This window comes from Pleurodeles waltl, chromosome 8 (genome assembly GCF_031143425.1).
Source record: "Pleurodeles waltl isolate 20211129_DDA chromosome 8, aPleWal1.hap1.20221129, whole genome shotgun sequence".
NCBI lineage: Eukaryota > Metazoa > Chordata > Amphibia > Caudata > Salamandridae > Pleurodeles > Pleurodeles waltl.
This window is the reverse complement of record NC_090447.1, coordinates 870,604,502-870,623,592: the sequence shown is the minus strand read 5'-3', so window position 1 is coordinate 870,623,592 and position 19,091 is coordinate 870,604,502.

Below are 19,091 nucleotides of genomic sequence, written 5' to 3'. Positions count from 1 at the left end.
GCCTGGCATTTTACCCCCATATTTCACTGTATATATGTTGTTTTAGTCTATGTGTCACTGGGACCCTGCCAGGCAGGGCCCCAGTGCTCATAAGTATGTGCCCTGTATGTGTTCCCTGTGTGATGACTAACTGTCGCACTGAGGCTCTGCTAAACAGAACCTCAGTGGCTATGCTCTCTCTGCTTTCCAAATTGTCACTAACAGGCTAGTGACCAATTTCACCAATTCGCATTGGCATACTGGTACACCCATATAATTCCTTAGTATATGGTACTGAGGTACCCAGGGTATTGGGGTTCCAGGAGATCCCTATGTGCTGCAGCATTTCTTTTGCCACTCATAGGGAGATCTGACAATTCTTACACAGGCCTGCCAGTGCAGCCTGAGTGAAATAACGTCCACGTTATTTCACAGCCATTTACCACTGCACTTAAGTAACTTATAAGTCCCCTATATGTCTAACCTTCACCTGGTGAAGGTTGGGTGCAAAGTTACTTAGTGTGTGGGCACCCTGGCACTAGCCAAGGTTCCCCCACATTGTTCAGGGCAAATTCCCCGGACTTTGTAAGTGCGGGGACACCATTACACGCGTGCACGATACATAGGTCACTACCTATGTATAGCGTCACAATGGTAACTCCGAACATGGCCATGTAACATGTCTAAGATCATGGAATTGTCACCCCAATGCCATTGTGGCATTGGGGTGACAATTCCATGATCCCACGGGTCTCTAGCACAGAACCCGGGTACTGCCAAACTGCCTTTCCGGGGTCTCCACTGCAGCTGCTGCTGCTGCCAACCCCTCAGACAGGTTTCTGCCCTCCTGGGGTCCAGGCAGCCCTGGCCCAGGAAGGCAGAACAAAGGATTTCCTCTGAGAGAGGATGTAACACCCTCTCCCTTTGGAAATAGGTGTTAAGGCTGGGGAGGAGTAGCCTCCCCCAGCCTCTGGAAATGCTTTGATGGGCAAAGATGCTGCCCATCTCTGCATAAGCCAGTCTACATCGGTTCAGGGATCTCCCAGCCCTGCTCTGGTGCGAAACTGGACAAAGGAAAGGGGAGTGACCACTCCCCTGACCTGCACCTCCCAGGGGAGATGCCCAGAGCTCCTCCAGTGTGCCCCAGACCTCTGCCATCTTGGAAACATAGGTGTTGCTGGCACACTGGACTGCTCTGAGTGGCCAGTGCCAGCAGGTGACGTCAGAGACTCCTTCTGATAGGCTCTTACCTCTCTTAGTAGCCAATCCACCTTTTCTGGCTATTTAGGGTCTCTGCTTTGGGAATCTCACCAGATAACGAATGCAAGAGCTCACCAGAGTTCCTCTGCATCTCCCTCTTCACCTTCTGCCAAAGGATCGACCGCTGACTGCTCAGGACACCTGAAAAACCGCAACAAAGTAGCAAGACGACTACTTGCAACCTTGTATCGCTTCATCCTGCCGGCTTTCTCGACTGTTTCCAGGTGGTGCATGCTCTGGGGGTAGCCTGCCTCTTTTCTGCACCAGGAGCCCTGAAGAAATCTCCTGTGGGTCGACGGAATCTTCCCCCTGCAACCGCAGGCAACAAAAGACTGCATCACCGGTCCTCTGGGTCCCCTCTCAGCACTACGAGCGTGGTCGCTGGAACTCAGTAACTCTGTCCAAGTGACTCCCACAGTCCAGTGACTCTTCAGTCCAAGTTTGGTGGAGGTAAGTCCTTGCCTCCCCACGCTAGACTGCATTGTTGGGTACCGCGTGATTTGCAGCTGCTCCGGCTCCTGTGCACTCTTCCAGGATTTCCTTTGTGCACAGCCAAGCCTGGGTCCCCGACACTCTAACCTGCAGTGCACAATCTTCTGAGTTGTCCTCCGGCGTCGTGGGACTCCCTTTTGTGACTTCGGGTGGACTCCGGTTCACTTTTCTTCTAAGTGCCTGTTCAGGTACTTCTGCGGGTGCTGCCTGTTTCTGTGAGGGCTCCCTGACTTGCTGGGTGCCCCCTCTGTCTCCTCATCCAAGTAGCGACATCCTGGTCCCTCCTGGGCCACAGCAGCATCCAAAAACCCTAACCGCGACCCTTGCAGCTAGCAAGGCTTGTTTGCGGTCTTTCTGCGTGGGAACACATCTGCAAGCTTCTCCTAGTCCTCTTCGTTCTTGCAAAACACCAAGCTTCTTCCATCCGGTGGCAGCTTCCTTGCACCCTCAGCTGGCATTTCCTGGGCTCCTGCCCACTCTCGACATTGTTGCGACTCTTGGACTTGGTCCCCTTGTCTTACAGGTACTCAGGTCCGGAAATCCACTGTTGTTGCATTGATGGTGTTGGTTTTCCTTGCAGAATCCCCCTATCACGACTTCTCTGCTCTCTGGGAGTTGTAGGTGCACTTTACACCTACCTTACAGGGTCTTGGGGTGGGCTACTTTTCTAACCCTCACTGTTTTCTTACAGTCCCTGCGACCCTCTACAAGCTCACATAGGTTTGGGGTCCATTCGTGGTTCGCATTCCACTTTTGGAGTATATGGTTTGTGTTGCCCCTATACCTATGTGCTCCTATTGCAATCTACTGTAACTTTACATTGCTTGCATTACTTCCTTTTGCTATTACTTGCATAATTTTGGTTTGTGTACATGTATCTTGTGTATATTTCTCATCCTCATACTGAGGGTACTCACTGAGATACTTTTGGCATATTGTCATAAAAATAAAGTACCTTTATTTTTAGTATATCTGTGTATTGTGTTTTCTTATGATATTGTGCCTATGACACCAGTGGTATAGTAGGAGCTTTACATGTCTCCTAGTTCAGCCTAAGCTGCTTTGCCATAGCTACCTTCTATCAGCCTAAGCTGCTAGAAACACCTCTTCTACACTAATAAGGGATAACTGGACCTGGCACAAGGTGTAAGTACCTCTGGTACCCACTACAAGCCAGGCCAGCCTCCGACATTGGTTGTGCAGCGGTGGGATAAGTACTTGTAACTACTTACCACTTTGTCATTGTGTACTTTTCATAAGAGAATAATATACAAAACAAGTTCAGTGTATGTACACTTAACCAAAAAGTTTTGCTTTTCTCCTCTTGCACTTTCTACTAAGTGCTGAAAAGTACTCCAAAACTTCTAAAAAGTTTCTAAAAGTTTGAAAAAGTTTTTTTTTCTGTTCTTTAAAAAGTCCTGAACTTGTTCTCTGTTCTCACTGTCTCTAAACCTTCTTTTATCATGTCTGATGTAGGAACTGCTCTTAAAATGGTCAATACTACTTATGACAATTTAAACTTCAAGAGCCTAAAGAGTCTCTGCATTGATAGAGGTCTAGTGATAGGAAAGAACCCTGCAAGAGAATTTCTATATAACATGCTCATTGAGAATGATAAGTCCCTAGCAGGCACTTCAACTGAGAAGTTAGTAGATAGCTCCCATTCTGACTCAGGGGAACCCCTTGAGGGAGGTGTGGAGGGTTCTATTCCAAATCTGCCCCTCAGCAGACCACAGAGCAATGCTGGTAGTAATAGGAGCTCCCATCATAGTAGGGATGTTTTTGTTCCTGGAGGCCAGGTTGTTAGAGTTCAAGCTGTTAGGGACATATCTCCCTCTGTTGTTTCCAATTTGTCCTCAGTATTCCCAACCCACCCACCCTGAAGACAACATGTTAGAAAGGGAACTCAAAAAGTTGAGAGTGGAAGAGACCAGACTGAAGCTTAAACAGCAACAGCTGTCTCTAGACAGGGAATCCCTAGACTTGGAGAAGGAGAGACAGAGATTGGGGTTAGGACCCCATGGTGGCAGCAGCAGTATTCCTGATTGTAATCCTGTTAAAGAGCATGATTCCAGTAATCTGCCCAAGATAGTTTCCCCTTACAAGGAGGGGGAAGACATCAACAAGTGGTTTGCTGCACTTGAGAGGGCCTGTATGGTACAGGGGGTGCCTCAAAGGCAGTGGGCTGCTATATTGTGGCTATCTTTCAATGGAAAGGGTAGGGATAGGCTCCTAACTGTTAGAGAAAGTGATGCTAACAATTTTGCAGTTTTGAAGGATGCACTCTTGGATGGATTTGGCTTAACCACTGAACAATACAGGATTAAGTTCAGAGACACCAGAAAAGAGTCCTCACAAGACTGGATAGACTTTGTTGACTGTTCAGTGAAGGCCTTGGAGGGGTGGTTACATGGCAGTAAAGTTTCTGACTATGAAAGCCTGTATAATCTTATTCTGAGAGAGCATATTCTGAATAACTGTGTGTCTGACTTGTTACACCAATATCTAGTGGACTCAGATTTGACTTCTCCCCAAGAATTGGGAAAGAAGGCAGACAAATGGGTCAGAACAAGAGTGAACAGAAAAGTTCATACAGGGGGTTACAAGCATGGCAAGAAGAAGGATGGTAAGTCTTCTGACAAGGGTGGGGACAAATCTAAAAATGAGTCTTCATCAGGCCGACAAAAATTCCCTGGTGGGGGTGGTGGGTCCAAATCCTCTTCAAATCAAGTTAAAAAGCCCTGGTGTTATTTGTGTAAAGTCAAAGGCCATTGGACAACTGATGCCAGTTGTCCAAAGAAAAACACCAAACCTCCAACTACCACAACCCCTACTGCAAATTCTAGTGCCCCTAGTAATAGCAGTGGTGGTGGGAGCAAACCTACTAATAGCCAATCCAAGGGAGTAGCTGGGCTCACTTTTGGTAATTTAGTTGGGCTTGGTCTTGTTAGGGATGCCACAGAGGCTGTGTTAGTCTCTGAAGGTGCCATTGATTTGGCCACCTTGGTTGCTTGTCCCCTTAATATGGATAAGTACAAGTAACTTCCGCTAATCAATGGTGTTGAGGTTCAGGCCTACAGGGACACAGGTGCCAGTGTTACTATGGTGATGTAGAAACTGTTACACCCTGAACAACACCTACTTGGTCACCAGTACAAAGTGAAGGACGCTCATAACAACACTCTTAGCCACCCCATGGCTGTTGTGAATCTCAACTGGGGGGGGGGGGGTTACTGGTCCAAAGAAAGTTGTGGCTGCCTCAGATTTACCTGTAGACTGTCTACTAGGGAACGATTTAGAGACATCAGCTTGGGCAGAAGTGGAGTTGGAGGCTCATGCAGCAATGCTGGGCATTCCTGGGCATATTTTTGCTTTGACAAGGGCTCAGGCCAAAAAGCAAAAAGGATAGGGTGACTTGGATCCTGGAACAATGGACCAAGTGCTCCCTAAAGCTAGGGGTAGCAAGGGTAAATCCCTACCCACTATCCCTCCCTCTACAGAGGATTCTCCTTCTGAGGAAGAAGAATTTCCTCCCTGTGCAGAACCTTCACCAGATGAGCTGGCAGCAGACACTGCTGAGCTTTTGGGTGGAGGGGGCCTGCCAGGGAAGAGCTGAGTGTGGCACAGCAATCCTGTCCCACATTAGAATGTCTCAGACAGCAAGCTGTCAAACAGCAAAATGGGGATGTCAGTGACTCACATAGAGTTTACTGGGAGGACAACCTCTTGTACACAGAGGCAAGGGACCCAAAACCTGGAGCAGCCAGGAGATTGGTCATTCCCCTGCAGTACAGAGAGTTCCTCCTAACTCTGGCACATGACATTCCTTTGGCTGGGCATTTGGGCCAGATCAAAACATGGGAAAGGCTTGTCCCCCTGTTTCACTGGCCTAGGATGTCAGAGGACACAAAAGATTTTTGTAAGTCTTGTGTGACCTGCCAAGCCAGTGGCAAGACTGGTGGCACACCAAAGGCTCCCCTTATTCCACTACCTGTGGTTGGGGTCCCCTTTGAAAGGGTAGGGGTTGACATAATTGGCCCCCTTGACCCTCCTACTGCTTCAGGCAATAGGTTTATCTTGGTGGTTCTGGACCATGCCACAAGATATCCTGAAGCAATTCCTCTAAGGACCACTGAAGCACCTGCAGTGGCAAAAGCCCTCCTGGGAATCTTTTCCAGGGTGGGTTTTCCAAAAGAAGTTGTATCAGACAGGGGTAGCAACTTTATGTCTGCATACTTGAAGGCTATGTGGAAGGAATGTGGTGTAACATACAAATTCACCACACCTTATCATCCACAGACTAATGGACTGGTAGTGAGGTTTAATAAAACTCTCAAAGGAATGATAATGGGACTCCCTGAAAAACTCAGGAGGAGATGGGATGTCCTGTTACCTTGCCTCCTTTTTGCTTCCAGAGAGGTACCCCAGAAAGGAGTGGGCTTCAGCCCCTTTGAACTCCTATTTGGGCACCCTGTAAGAGGTCCACTAACACTTGTGAAGGAGGGTTGGGAACAACCTTTAAAAGCTCCCAAACAGGATATTGTGGACTATGTACTTGGCCTAAGATCCAGAATGGCGGAGTACATGAAAAAGGCCAGTAAAAACCTTCAGGCCAGCCAAGAGCTCCAGAAGCAATGGCATGACCAGAAGGCTGTTCTGATTCAGAACCAACCAGGACAGAAGGTGTGGGTGTTGGAGCCAGTGGCCCCAAGAGAACTCCAAGACAAATGGAGTGGACCCCATCTAATTGTTGAAAAGAAGGACGAGGTCACCTACTCGGTTGACCTGGGCACTGCCAGGAGTCCCCTTAGGGTGATTCATGTCAACCGCCTAAAACCCTACTATGACAGGGCTGATCTCACCCTGCTCATGGCAACAGATGAAGGACAGGAAGAAGAGAGCGACCCTCTCCCTGATCTCTTCTCTTCCACTGAAGATGATGCTTTAGTGGAGGGAGTAGTTTTGAAAGACTGTCTTAATGCAGAACGGAAAGACAACTGCTTAAATCTCCTTGGACAGTTTTCTGAACCCTTTTTAACTGTGCCAGGCACCACATCTTGGTGTGAACACACAATTGATACTGGAGACAGCATGCCTGTCAAAAGTAAAATCTAAAGGCAGCCTGACCATGTCAGGGACTGCATAAAGCAAGAAGTTCAGAAAATACTTGACCTAGGAGTGGTTGAACCTTCTGAAAGCCCATGGGCCTCTCCTGTGGTGCTTGTACCAAAGCCTCACTCAAAAGATGGAAAAAGGGAGATGAGGTTTTTCGTAGATTACAGAGGTCTCAACCAGGTAACAAAAACTGATGCTCACCCTATACCCAAGGGCAGATGAGCTCATAGATACACTGGCATCTGCAAAGTATCTAAGCACCTTTGATTTGACTGCAGGGTATTGGCAGATCAAATTGGCAGAGGATGCTAAACCTAAAACTGCATTTTCAACTATAGGAGGGCACTACCAATTTACAGTGATGCCCTTTCGGTTGAAAAATGCACCTGCCACTTTTCAGAGGTTGGTGAATACCGTCCTGCAAGGGTTGGAGGCTTTCAGTGCAACATATCTAGATGATATAGCTGTCTATAGCTCCACCTGGGATGATCACCTGGTCCACCTGTGGAAGGTTTTGGAGGCCCTGCAAAAGGCAGGCCTCACTATCAAGGCCTCAAAGTGCCAGATAGGGCAGGGAAAGGTGGTTTATCTGGGACACCTTGTAGGTGGAGAACAGATTGCACCACTTCAGGGGAAAATCCAAACTATCATGGATTGGGTTCCCCCTACAACACAGACCCAGGTGAGAGCCTTCTTAGGCCTCACTGGGTATTACTGGAGATTCATTAAAAACTATGGCTCCATTGCAGCCCCACTTAATGATCTCACTAGCAAGAAGATGCCTAAAAAGGTATTGTGGACAGCTAGCTGTCAGAAAGCTTTTGAGGAGCTCAAACAGGCCATGTGCACTGCACCTGTCCTAAAAAGCCCATGTTACTCCAAGAAATTAATTGTTCAAACTGATGCATCTGAACTAGGGGTAGGGGCAGTCTTATCACAGCTTAATTCTGAAGGCCAGGATCAACCAGTTGCTTTTATCAGCAGAAGGTTGACCCCTAGAGAAAAGCGTTGGTCTGCCATTGAGAGGGAGGCCTTTGCTGTGGTCTGGGCACTGAAGAAGTTGAGGCCATACCTGTTTGGCACTCACTTCATTGTTCAGACAGACCACAAACCTCTACTTTGGCTAAAAAAAATGAAAGGTGAAAATCCTAAATTGTTGAGGTGGTCCATATCTCTACAGGGGATGGGCTATACAGTGGAACATAGACCTGGGAGTACCCACTCCGATGCAGATGGACTCTCCAGATATTTCCACTTAGACAATGAAGACTCATCAGGTCATGGCTAGTCTTATTGTCCTTCGTTGGGGGGGGGGGGTTGTGTAGGAAAGTACCATCTTGCCTTGCATGTTACCCCCATATTTCACTGTATATATGTTGTTTTAGTCTATGTGCCACTGGGACCCTGCCAGGCAGGGCCCCAGTGCTCATAAGTATGTGCCCTGTATGTGTTCCCTGTGTGATGACTAACTGTCTCACTGAGGCTCTGCTAACCAGAACCTCAGTGGTTATGCTCTCTCTGCTTTCCAAATTGTCACTAACAGGCTAGTGACCAATTTCACCAATTCACATTGGCATACTGGTACACCCATATAATTCCCTAGTATATGGTACTGAGGTACCCAGGGTATTGGGGTTCCAGGAGATCCCTATGGGCTGCAGCATTTCTTTTGCCACCCATAGGGAGATCTGACAATTCTTACACAGGCCTGCCAGTTACCACTGCACTTAAGTAACTTATAAGTCACCTATATGTCTAACCTTCACCTGGTGAAGATTGGGTGCAAAGTTACTTAGTGTGTGGGCACCCTGGCACTAGCCAAGGTGCCCCCACATTGTTCAGGGCAAATTCCCCGGACTTTGTGAGTGCGGGGACACCATTACACGCGTGCACTATACATAGGTCACTACCTATGTATAGCGTCACAATGGTAACTCCGAACATGGCCATGTAACATGTCTAAGATCATGGAATTGTCACCCCAATGCCAGTCTGGCATTGGGGTGACAATTCCATGATCCCCTGGGTCTCTAGCACAGAACCCGGGTACTGCCAAACTGCCTTTCCGGGGTCTCCACTGCAGCTGCTGCTGCTGCCAACCCCTCAGACAGGTTTCTGCCCTCCTGGGGTCCAGGCAGCCCTGGCCCAGGAAGGCAGAACAAAGGATTTCCTCTGAGAGAGGGTGTAACACTCTCCCTTTGGAAATAGGTGTGAAGGCTGGGGAGGAGTAGCCTCCCCCAGCCTCTGGAAATGCTTTGATGGGCACAGATGCTGCCCATCTCTGCATAAGCCAGTCTACACCGGTTCAGGGATCTCCCAGCCCTGCTCTGGCGCGAAACTGGACAAAGGAAAGGGGAGTGACCACTCCCCTGACCTGCACTGTAGGAGGCTGGACTGGCTTGTAGTGAGTACCAAGGGGTACTTGCACCTTGCACCAGGCCCAGTTATCCCTTATTAGTGTATAGGGTGTCTAGCAGCTTAGGCTGATAGATAATGGTAGCTTAGCAGAGCAGCTTAGGCTGAACTAGGAGACGTGTGAAGCTACTACAGTACCACAAGTGTCACTTGCACAATATCATAAGAAAACACAATACACAGTTATACTAAAAATAAAGGTACTTTATTTTTATGACAATATGCCAAAGTATCTCAGAGTGTACCCTCAGTGAGAGGATAGGAAATATACACAAGATATATATACACAATAGCAAAAATATGCAGTATAGTCTTAGAAAACAGTGCAAACAATGTATAGTTACAATAGGATGCAATGGGGACACATAGGGATAGGGGCAACACAAACCATATACTCCAAAAGTGGAATGCGAACCACGAATGGACCCCAAACCTATGTGACCTTGTAGAGGGTCGCTGGGACTATTAGAAAATAGTGAGAGTTAGAAAAATAACCCTCCCCAAGACCCTGAAAAGTGAGTGCAAAGTGCACTAAAGTTCCCCTAAGGACAAAGAACTCGTGTTAGAGGAATAATGCAGGAAAGACACAAACCAACAATGCAACAACGATGGATTTCCAATCTAGGGTACCTGTGGAACAAGGGGACCAAGTCCAAAAGTCACAAGCAAGTCAGAGATGGGCATATGCCCAGGAAATGCCAGCTGTGGGTGCAAAGAAGCTTCTACTGGACAGAAGAAGCAGAGGTTTCTGCAGGAACAAAAAGGGCTAGAGACTTCCCCTTTGGTGGACGGATCCCTCTCGCTGTGGAGAGTCGTGCAGAAGTGTTTTCCTGCCGAAAGAATGCCAACAAGCCTTGCTAGCTGCAAATCGTGCGGTTAGTGTTTTTGGATGCTGCTGTGGCCCAGGAAGGACCAGGATGTCGCAAATTGCGCCAGGAGGTAGAGGGGACGTCGAGCAAGACAAGGAGCCCTCTCAGCAGCAGGTAGCACCCAGAGAAGTGCCAGAAACAGGCACTACAAGGATGCATGAAACGGTGCTCACCCGAAGTTACACCAAGGAGTCCCACGTCGCCGGAGACCAACTTAGAAAGTCATGCAATGCCGGTTAGAGTGCCGTGTACCCAGGCTTGGCTGTGCACAAAGGATTTCCGCCGGAAGTGCACAGGGGCCGGAGTAGCTGCAAAAGTTGCGGTTCCCAGCAATGCAGTCTAGCGAGGTGAGGCAAGGACTTACCTCCACCAAACTTGGACTGAAGAGTCACTGGACTGTGGGGGTCACTTGGACAGAGTTGCTGGATTCGAGGGACCTCGCTCGTCGTGCTGAGAGGAGACCCAAGGGACCGGTAATGCAGCTTTTTGGTGCCTGCGGTTGCAGGGGGAAGATTCCGTCGACCCACGGGAGATTTCTTCGGAGCTTCTAGTGCAGAGAGGAGGCAGACTACCCCCACAGCATGCACCACCAGGAAAACAGTCGAGAAGGTGGCAGGATCAGCGTTACAGAGTTGCAGTAGTCGTCTTTGCTACTATGTTGCAGTTTTGCAGGCTTCCAGCGCGGTTAGCAGTCGATTCCTTGGCAGAAGGTGAAGAGAGAGATGCAGAGGAACTCGGCTGAGCTCTTGCATTCGTTATCTGAAGTTTCCCCAGAGACAGAGACCCTAAATAGCCAGAAAAGAGGGTTTGGCTACCTAGGAGAGAGGATAGGCTACTAACACCTGAAGGAGCCTATCAGAAGGAGTCTCTGATGTCACCTGGTGGCACTGGCCACTCAGAGCAGTCCAGTGTGCCAGCAGCACCTCTGTTTCCAAGATGGCAGAGGTCTGGAGCACACTGGAGGAGCTCTGGACACCTCCCAGGGGAGGTGCAGGTCAGGGGAGTGGTCACTCCCCTTTCCTTTGTCCAGTTTCGCGCCAGAGCAGGGCTAAGGGGTCCCTGAACCGGTGTAGACTGGCTTATGCAGAATTGGGCACATCTGTGCCCAAGAAAGCATTTCCCGAGGTTGGGGGAGGCTACTCCTCCCCTGCCTTCACACCATTTTCCAAAGGGAGAGGGTGTAACACCCTCTCTCAGAGGAAGTCCTTTGTTCTGCCATCCTGGGACAAGCCTGGCTTGACCCCAGGGGGGCAGAAACCTGTCTGAGGGGTTAGCAGCAGCTGCAGTGAAACCCCAGGAAAGGCAGTTTGGCAGTACCATGGTCTGTGCTACAGACCACTGGGATCATGGGATTGTGCCAACTATGCCAGGATGGCATAGAGGGGGCAATTCCATGATCATAGACATGTTACATGGCCATATTCGGAGTTACCATTGTGAAGCTACATATAGGTAGTGACCTAAATGTAGTGCACGCATGTAATGGTGTCCCCGCACTCACAAAGTCCGGGGAATTGGCCCTGAACAATGTGGGGGCACCTTGGCTAGTGCCAGGGTGCCCTCACACTAAGTAACTTTGCACCTAACCTTTACCAGGTAAAGGTTAGACATATAGGTGACTTATAAGTTACTTAAGTGCAGTGTAAAATGGCTGTGAAATAACGTGGACGTTATTTCACTCAGGCTGCAGTGGCAGGCCTGTGTAAGAATTGTCAGAGCTCCCTATGGGTGGCAAAAGAAATGCTGCAGCCCATAGGGATCTCCTGGAACCCCAATACCCTGGGTACCTTAGTACCATATACTAGGGAATTATAAGGGTGTTCCAGTAAGCCAATGTAAATTGGTAAAATTGGTCACTAGCCTGTTAGTGACAATTTGAAAGTAATGAGAGAGCATAACCACTGAGGTTCTGGTTAGCAGAGCCTCAGTGAGACAGTTAGGCATCACACAGGGAACACATACCTATAGGTCACAAACTTATGAGCACTGGGGCCCTGACTAGCAGGGTCCCAGTGACACATAACAAACATACTGAAAACATAGGGTTTTCACTATGAGCACTGGGCCCTGGCTGGCAGGATCCCAGTGAGACAGTGAAAACACCCTGACATACACTCACAAACAGGCCTAAAGTGGGGGTAACAAGGCTAGAAAGAGGCTACTTTCTCACACAACCCCCCCCCCCCCAAACGAAGGACAATAAGGCTAACCTTGGCCAGTTGAGACTTTATTGTCTAAGTGGTGATAAGTAGAGAGTAGCTCTGCAATAGACTGGTTACTCCCTTTATCATCCACTATATGGTTACTTCCCTTTGGGGATGTAAACCACCCTGTTTGAAGTTGTTTAGCTAAGCAACAATGTGAAGATGTATTTTCAGAGTTTCTATCAGTAAGTTTTAGTTTAGAGCAGTGGGAATTGTCCACTGAACCTATTTGTAGTGATGGAAATGCCAGACAGGGATGCTGTCTCAGAAAAGCCATAGCTGGGCAAAAACTTTGTCCATATGGCTGGAAGAGAGAACAGGGATGCTGTTTCTCTTGAGTTGGAGCAGGGCAGGGATGCTGTCCTATGAGCTCCACACTAGGGCAGGGATGCTGTCCTAAGTGTTGTGAGGCAGTGCAGGGTTTCTGCACTAAAGTTTCTCTGGGAGGGTTGGAGGTATGTTCCATGTTAACTAAAATGGTGCTCTTTTTCCTCACCAATGTTAGTTATCCCACAGAGAGGTACTTCTACCTCAGGGAGTCCAGCTTTGCCAGCTGATGATTCCCTTGGAACAGGTGCCACCCCAGGAGAGGTTTCTCCCACCACAGGAATGGTATCCTGAATGGTAGGGTGGTTAGGGGATACTGTGATACCCTTTTTACCTGTTGATGGAGAGGGATCCTGAGTTTTCAGGCCTTCTCTCCTTTGCTTTTTCATTTCAGTAGAAATGAGAGGGAACAATTCCTCAGGGATGCCCAGCATGGCTGCATGGGCATAAAACTCTACATCAGCCCAACCTGAGGCCTCTAGGTCATTACCTAAGAGACAGTCTACAGGTAAGCTTGGTGATACCACCACCTGCTTAGGGCCAGTAACTCCACCCCAACTAAACTGAATTATAGCTAAGGGAAGAAACTTAGTGGAGTTATGGACATCAATAATCTTATACTGTTGTCCAATGATGTGTTGATCAGGGTGCACTAGGTTTTCAGTCACCAAAGTGATACTGGCACCTGTGTCCCTGTAGGCCAAGGCCTCAACACCATTTATTGAAACTGTCTGCCTGTACTTATCCATTGTAAGGGGACAAGCAGCCAGTGTGGCAAGGCCAATGCCACTAGGTGTGACAGAAACTGTCTTGGGACTGACTACCCCAGTTTCTACTATGGACCCATAAGTGAACCCAACTACACCCTTAACTTGGCTGTTGCCAGCAGTCCCACCACTAGTACCACTACTGCTAGGGGCACTAGAGCTTGATGTATTAGTGGTGGTAGGCTCAGGGGGTTTACCTGGACAGGACTTATCCCCTGGCCTATGGCCTCTATTTTTACACACAAAGCACCAAGGCTTTTTAAATTGTGTAGGTTGAGAAGAAGAGGAAGAATTTGTTTTATCCCCACCCCCTGAAGAGTGTTTAAGATTTGAAGTGGGATCTTTGGTTTTACCCTTATCCCCATGCTTATCTTGAGATTTTTCACCATCTTTCTTCTTATTGTTCTCTTTGTCACCACCTGTATGAACTTTTCTGTTCACCCTTGTTCTGACCCATTTGTCTGCCTTCTTTCCCAATTCTTGGGGAGAGGTCAGATCAGAGTCCACCAAGTACTGGTGCAACAAATCAGACACACAATTATTAAGAATATGCTCTCTCAGGATCAAGTTATACAGGCTGTCATAATCAGTAACTTTACTGCCATGTAACCACCCCTCCAAGGCCTTCACTGAATGGTCAATGAAATCAACCCAGTCTTGTGAAGACTCCTTTTTGGTCTCTCTGAACTTTATCCTGTACTGTTGAGTGGTTAAGCCATAACCATCCAGGAGTGCATTCTTAAGAACTGTAAAATTATTGGCATCACTTTCTTTCACAGTAAGGAGCCTATCCCTACCTTTTCCACTAAATGATAGCCATAGGATAGCAGCCCACTGCCTTTGAGGGACATCCTGTACAACACAGGCCCTCTCAAGTGCAGCAAACCACTTGTTAATGTCATCCCTCTCCTTATAAGGGGGAACTATCTTATGCAGATTCCTGGAATCATGCTCTTTTGCAGGATGACTATGGGGAATACTGCTGCTGCCCCCATGGGTTTCTAAACCCAGTTTCTGTCTCTCCTTCTCTACTTCTAAAGTCTGTCTATCCAAATCCAGCTGTTGCTTCTTGAGCTTCAGTCTGGTTTGTTCCACTCTCAATCTATTGAGCTCCCTTTCTAACAATCTGTCATCAGGGTGGGTGGGAGGGACATGTCTTGAAACAGAAGTATGGTGAGAATGGACAGAAGGAGACCTGTCCCTTACAGAGGGCACCCTAACAGCTTGGCTGACAGTGTAATGTGAGAGCACATCATCTGTATGATGTGACTCCACCTCAGTACCAACTATGCTAGACTGTCTTGTAATGGGAAGGCTAAGAAGTTTCTTTCCTGAACCTTTACCTGGGGGAGTCCCTGGATCAGATTGGGAACCATTAGCTACTTTTTCAACAGATGGGACACTTTTAGCCTTATCTTGTTCTCTAAGCATGTTAAGTAACAATTCCAAGGAAGGATTCTTCCCTACACTCAAACCTCTCTCTATGCAGAGACTCCTTGCTCCTTTCCAGCTAAGGTGATCATATGCAATCTTAGACAGGTCAACATTTTGGCCTGTGCCAGACATTTTTAGAGAGAGTTAAAGTGATAGAAAAAGAGAAAAAAGTTTTCAGAACTTTTAGAAAGACAGAAAAAAACTTTTTAAACTTTTTAGAACTTTTTAGAAAGTTAGAAGTACTTTTCAGCACTTAGAAAAGAGTGAAAAGAGGAAATGCAAAACTTTTTGGCTATGTGTATATACACTGAACTTGTTTTGTATATTTTTCTCTTATGAAAAGTACAATGACAAGAGTGGTAAGTAGTCTCAAAGCACTTATCCCACCGCTGCACAACCAATGTAGGAGGCTGGACTGGCTTGTAGTGAGTACCAAGGGGTACTTGCACCTTGCACCAGGCCCAGTTATCCCTTATTAGTGTATAGGGTGTCTAGCAGCTTAGGCTGATAGATAATGGTAGCTTAGCAGAGCAGCTTAGGCTGAACTAGGAGACGTGTGAAGCTACTACAGTACCACAAGTGTCACTTGCACAATATCATAAGAAAACACAATACACAGTTATACTAAAAATAAAGGTACTTTATTTTTATGACAATATGCCAAAGTATCTCAGAGTGTACCCTCAGTGAGAGGATAGGAAATATACACAAGATATATATACACAATAGCAAAAATATGCAGTATAGTCTTAGAAAACAGTGCAAACAATGTATAGTTACAATAGGATGCAATGGGGACACATAGGGATAGGGGCAACACAAACCATATACTCCAAAAGTGGAATGCGAACCACGAATGGACCCCAAACCTATGTGACCTTGTAGAGGGTCGCTGGGACTATTAGAAAATAGTGAGAGTTAGAAAAATAACCCTCCCCAAGACCCTGAAAAGTGAGTGCAAAGTGCACTAAAGTTCCCCTAAGGACAAAGAACTCGTGTTAGAGGAATAATGCAGGAAAGACACAAACCAACAATGCAACAACGATGGATTTCCAATCTAGGGTACCTGTGGAACAAGGGGACCAAGTCCAAAAATCACAAGCAAGTCGGAGATGGGCATATGCCCAGGAAATGCCAGCTGTGGGTGCAAAGAAGCTTCTACTGGACAGAAGAAGCAGAGGTTTCTGCAGGAACGAAAAGGGCTAGAGACTTCCCCTTTGGTGGATGGATCCCACTTGCCGTGGAGAGTCGTGCAGAAGTATTTTCCCGCCGAAAGAACGTCAACAAGCCTTGCTAGCTGCAAATCGTGTGGTTAGCGTTTTTGGATGCTGCTGTGGCCCAAGAAGGACCAGGATGTCGCAAATTGCGCCAGGAGGTAGAGGGGACGTCGAGCAAGACAAGGAGCCCTCTCAGCAGCAGGTAACACCCGGAGAAGTGCCAGAAACAGGCACTACAAGGATGCGTGAAATGGTGCTCACCCGAAGTTACACCAAGGAGTCCCACGTCGCCGGAGACCAACTTAGAAAGTTGTGCAATGCAGGTTAGAGTGCCGTGGACCCAGGCTTGGCTGTGCACAAAGGATTTCCGCCGGAAGTGCACAGGGGCCGGAGTAGCTGCAAAAGTCGCGGTTCCCAGCAATGCAGTCTAGCGAGGTGAGGCAAGGACTTACCTCCACCAAACTTGGACTGAAGAGTCACTGGACTGTGGGGGTCACTTGGACAGAGTTGCTGGATTCGAGGGACCTCGCTCGTCGTGCTGAGAGGAGACCCAAGGGACCGGTAATGCAGCTTTTTGGTGCCTGCGGTTGCAGGGGGAAGATTCCGTCGACCCACGGGAGATTTCTTCGGAGCTTCTAGTGCAGAGAGGAGGCAGACTACCCCCACAGCATGCACCACCAGGAAAAGAGTCGAGAAGGCGGCAGGATCAGCGTTACAGAGTTGCAGTAGTCGTCTTTGCTACTATGTTGCAGTTTTGCAGGCTTCCAGCGCGGTCAGCAGTCGATTCTTTGGCAGAAGGTGAAGAGAGAGATGCAGAGGAACTCGGCTGAGCTCTTGCATTCGTCATCTGAAGTTTCCCCAGAGACAGAGACCCTAAATAGCCAGAAAAGAGGGTTTGGCTACCTAGGAGAGAGGATAGGCTACTAACACCTGAAGGAGCCTATCAGAAGGAGTCTCTGACGTCACCTGGTGGCACTGGCCACTCAGAGCAGTCCAGTGTGCCAGCAGCACCTCTGTTTCCAAGATGGCAGAGGTCTGGAGCACACTGGAGGAGCTCTGGACACCTCCCAGGGGAGGTGCAGGTCAGGGGAGTGGTCACTCCCCTTTCCTTTGTCCAGTTTCGCGCCAGAGCAGGGCTAAGGGGTCCCTGAACCGGTGTAGACTGGCTTATGCAGAATTGGGCACATCTGTGCCCAAGAAAGCATTTCCCGAGGCTGGGGGAGGCTACTCCTCCCCTGCCTTCACACCATTTTCCAAAGGGAGAGGGTGTAACACCCTCTCTCAGAGGAAGTCCTTTGTTCTGCCATCCTGGGACAAGCCTGGCTTGACCCCAGGGGGGCAGAAACCTGTCTGAGGGGTTAGCAGCAGCTGCAGTGAAACCCCAGGAAAGGCAGTTTGGCAGTACCATGGTCTGTGCTACAGACCACTGGGATCATGGGATTGTGCCAACTATGCCAGGATGGCATAGAGGGGGCAATTCCATGATCATAGACATGTTACATGGCCATATTCGGAGTTACCATTGTGAAGCTACATATAGGTAGTGACCTATATGTAGTGCACGCGTGTAATGGTGTCCCCGCACTCACAAAGTCCGGGGAATTGGCCCTGAACAATGTGGGGGCATCTTGGCTAGTGCCAGGGTGCACTCACACTAAGTAACTTTGCACCTAACCTTTACCAGATAAAGGTTAGACATATAGGTGACTTATAAGTTACTTAAGTGCAGTGTAAAATGGCTGTGAAATAACGTGGACGTTATTTCACTCAGGCTGCAGTGGCAGGCCTGTGTAAGAATTGTCAGAGCTCCCTATGGGTGGCAAAAGAAATGCTGCAGCCCATAGGGATCTCCTGGAACCCCAATACCCTGGGTACCTTAGTACCATATAATAGGGAATTATAAGGGTGTTCCAGTAAGCCAATGTAAATTGGTAAAATTGGTCACTAGCCTGTTAGTGACAATTTGAAAGTAATGAGAGAGCATAACCACTGAGGTTCTGGTTAGCAGAGCCTCAGTGAGACAGTTAGGCATCACACAGGGAACACATACCTATAGGTCACAAACTTATGAGCACTGGGGCCCTGACTAGCAGGGTCCCAGTGACACATAACAAACATACTGAAAACATAGGGTTTTCACTATGAGCACTGGGCCCTGGCTGGCAGGATCCCAGTGAGACAGTGAAAACACCCTGACATACACTCACAAACAGGCCTAAAGTGGGGGTAACAAGGCTAGAAAGAGGCTACTTTCTCACATGCACCTCCCAGGGGAGGTGCCCAGAGCTCCTCCAGTGTGCCCCAGACCTCTGCCATCTTGGAAACAGAGGTGTTGCTGGCACACTGGACTGCTCTGAGTGGCCAGTGCCAGCAGGTGACGTCAGAGACTCGTTATGATAGGCTCTTACCTCTCTTAGTAGCCAATCCACCTTTTTTGGCTATTTAGGGTCTCTGCTTTGGGAATCTCACCAGATAACGAATGCAAGAGCTCACCAGATTTCCTCTGCATCTCCCTCTTCACCTTCTGCCAAAGGATCGACCGCTGACTGCTCAGGACGTCTGCAAAACCGCAACAAAGTAGCAAGACGACTACTAGCAACCTTGTATCGCTTCATCCTGACGGATTTCTCGACAGTTTCCAGGTGGTGCGTGCTCTGGGGATAGCCTGCCTCTTTTCTGCACCAGGAGCTCTGAAGAAATCTCCCGTGGGTCGACGGAATCTTCCCCCTGCAACCGCAGGCAACAAAAGACTGCATCACTGGTCCTCTGGGTCCCCTCTCAGCACTACGAGCGTGGTCCCTGGAACTCAGCAACTCTGTCCAAGTGACTCCCACAGTCCAGTGACTCTTCAGTCCAAGTTTGGTGGAGGTAAGTCCTTGCCTCCCCACGCTAGACTGCATTGTTGGGTACCGCGTGATTTGCAGCTGCTCCGGCTCCTGTGCACTCTTCCAGGATTTCCTTTGTGCACAGCCAAGCCTGGGTCCCCGACACTCTAACCTGCAGTGCACAACC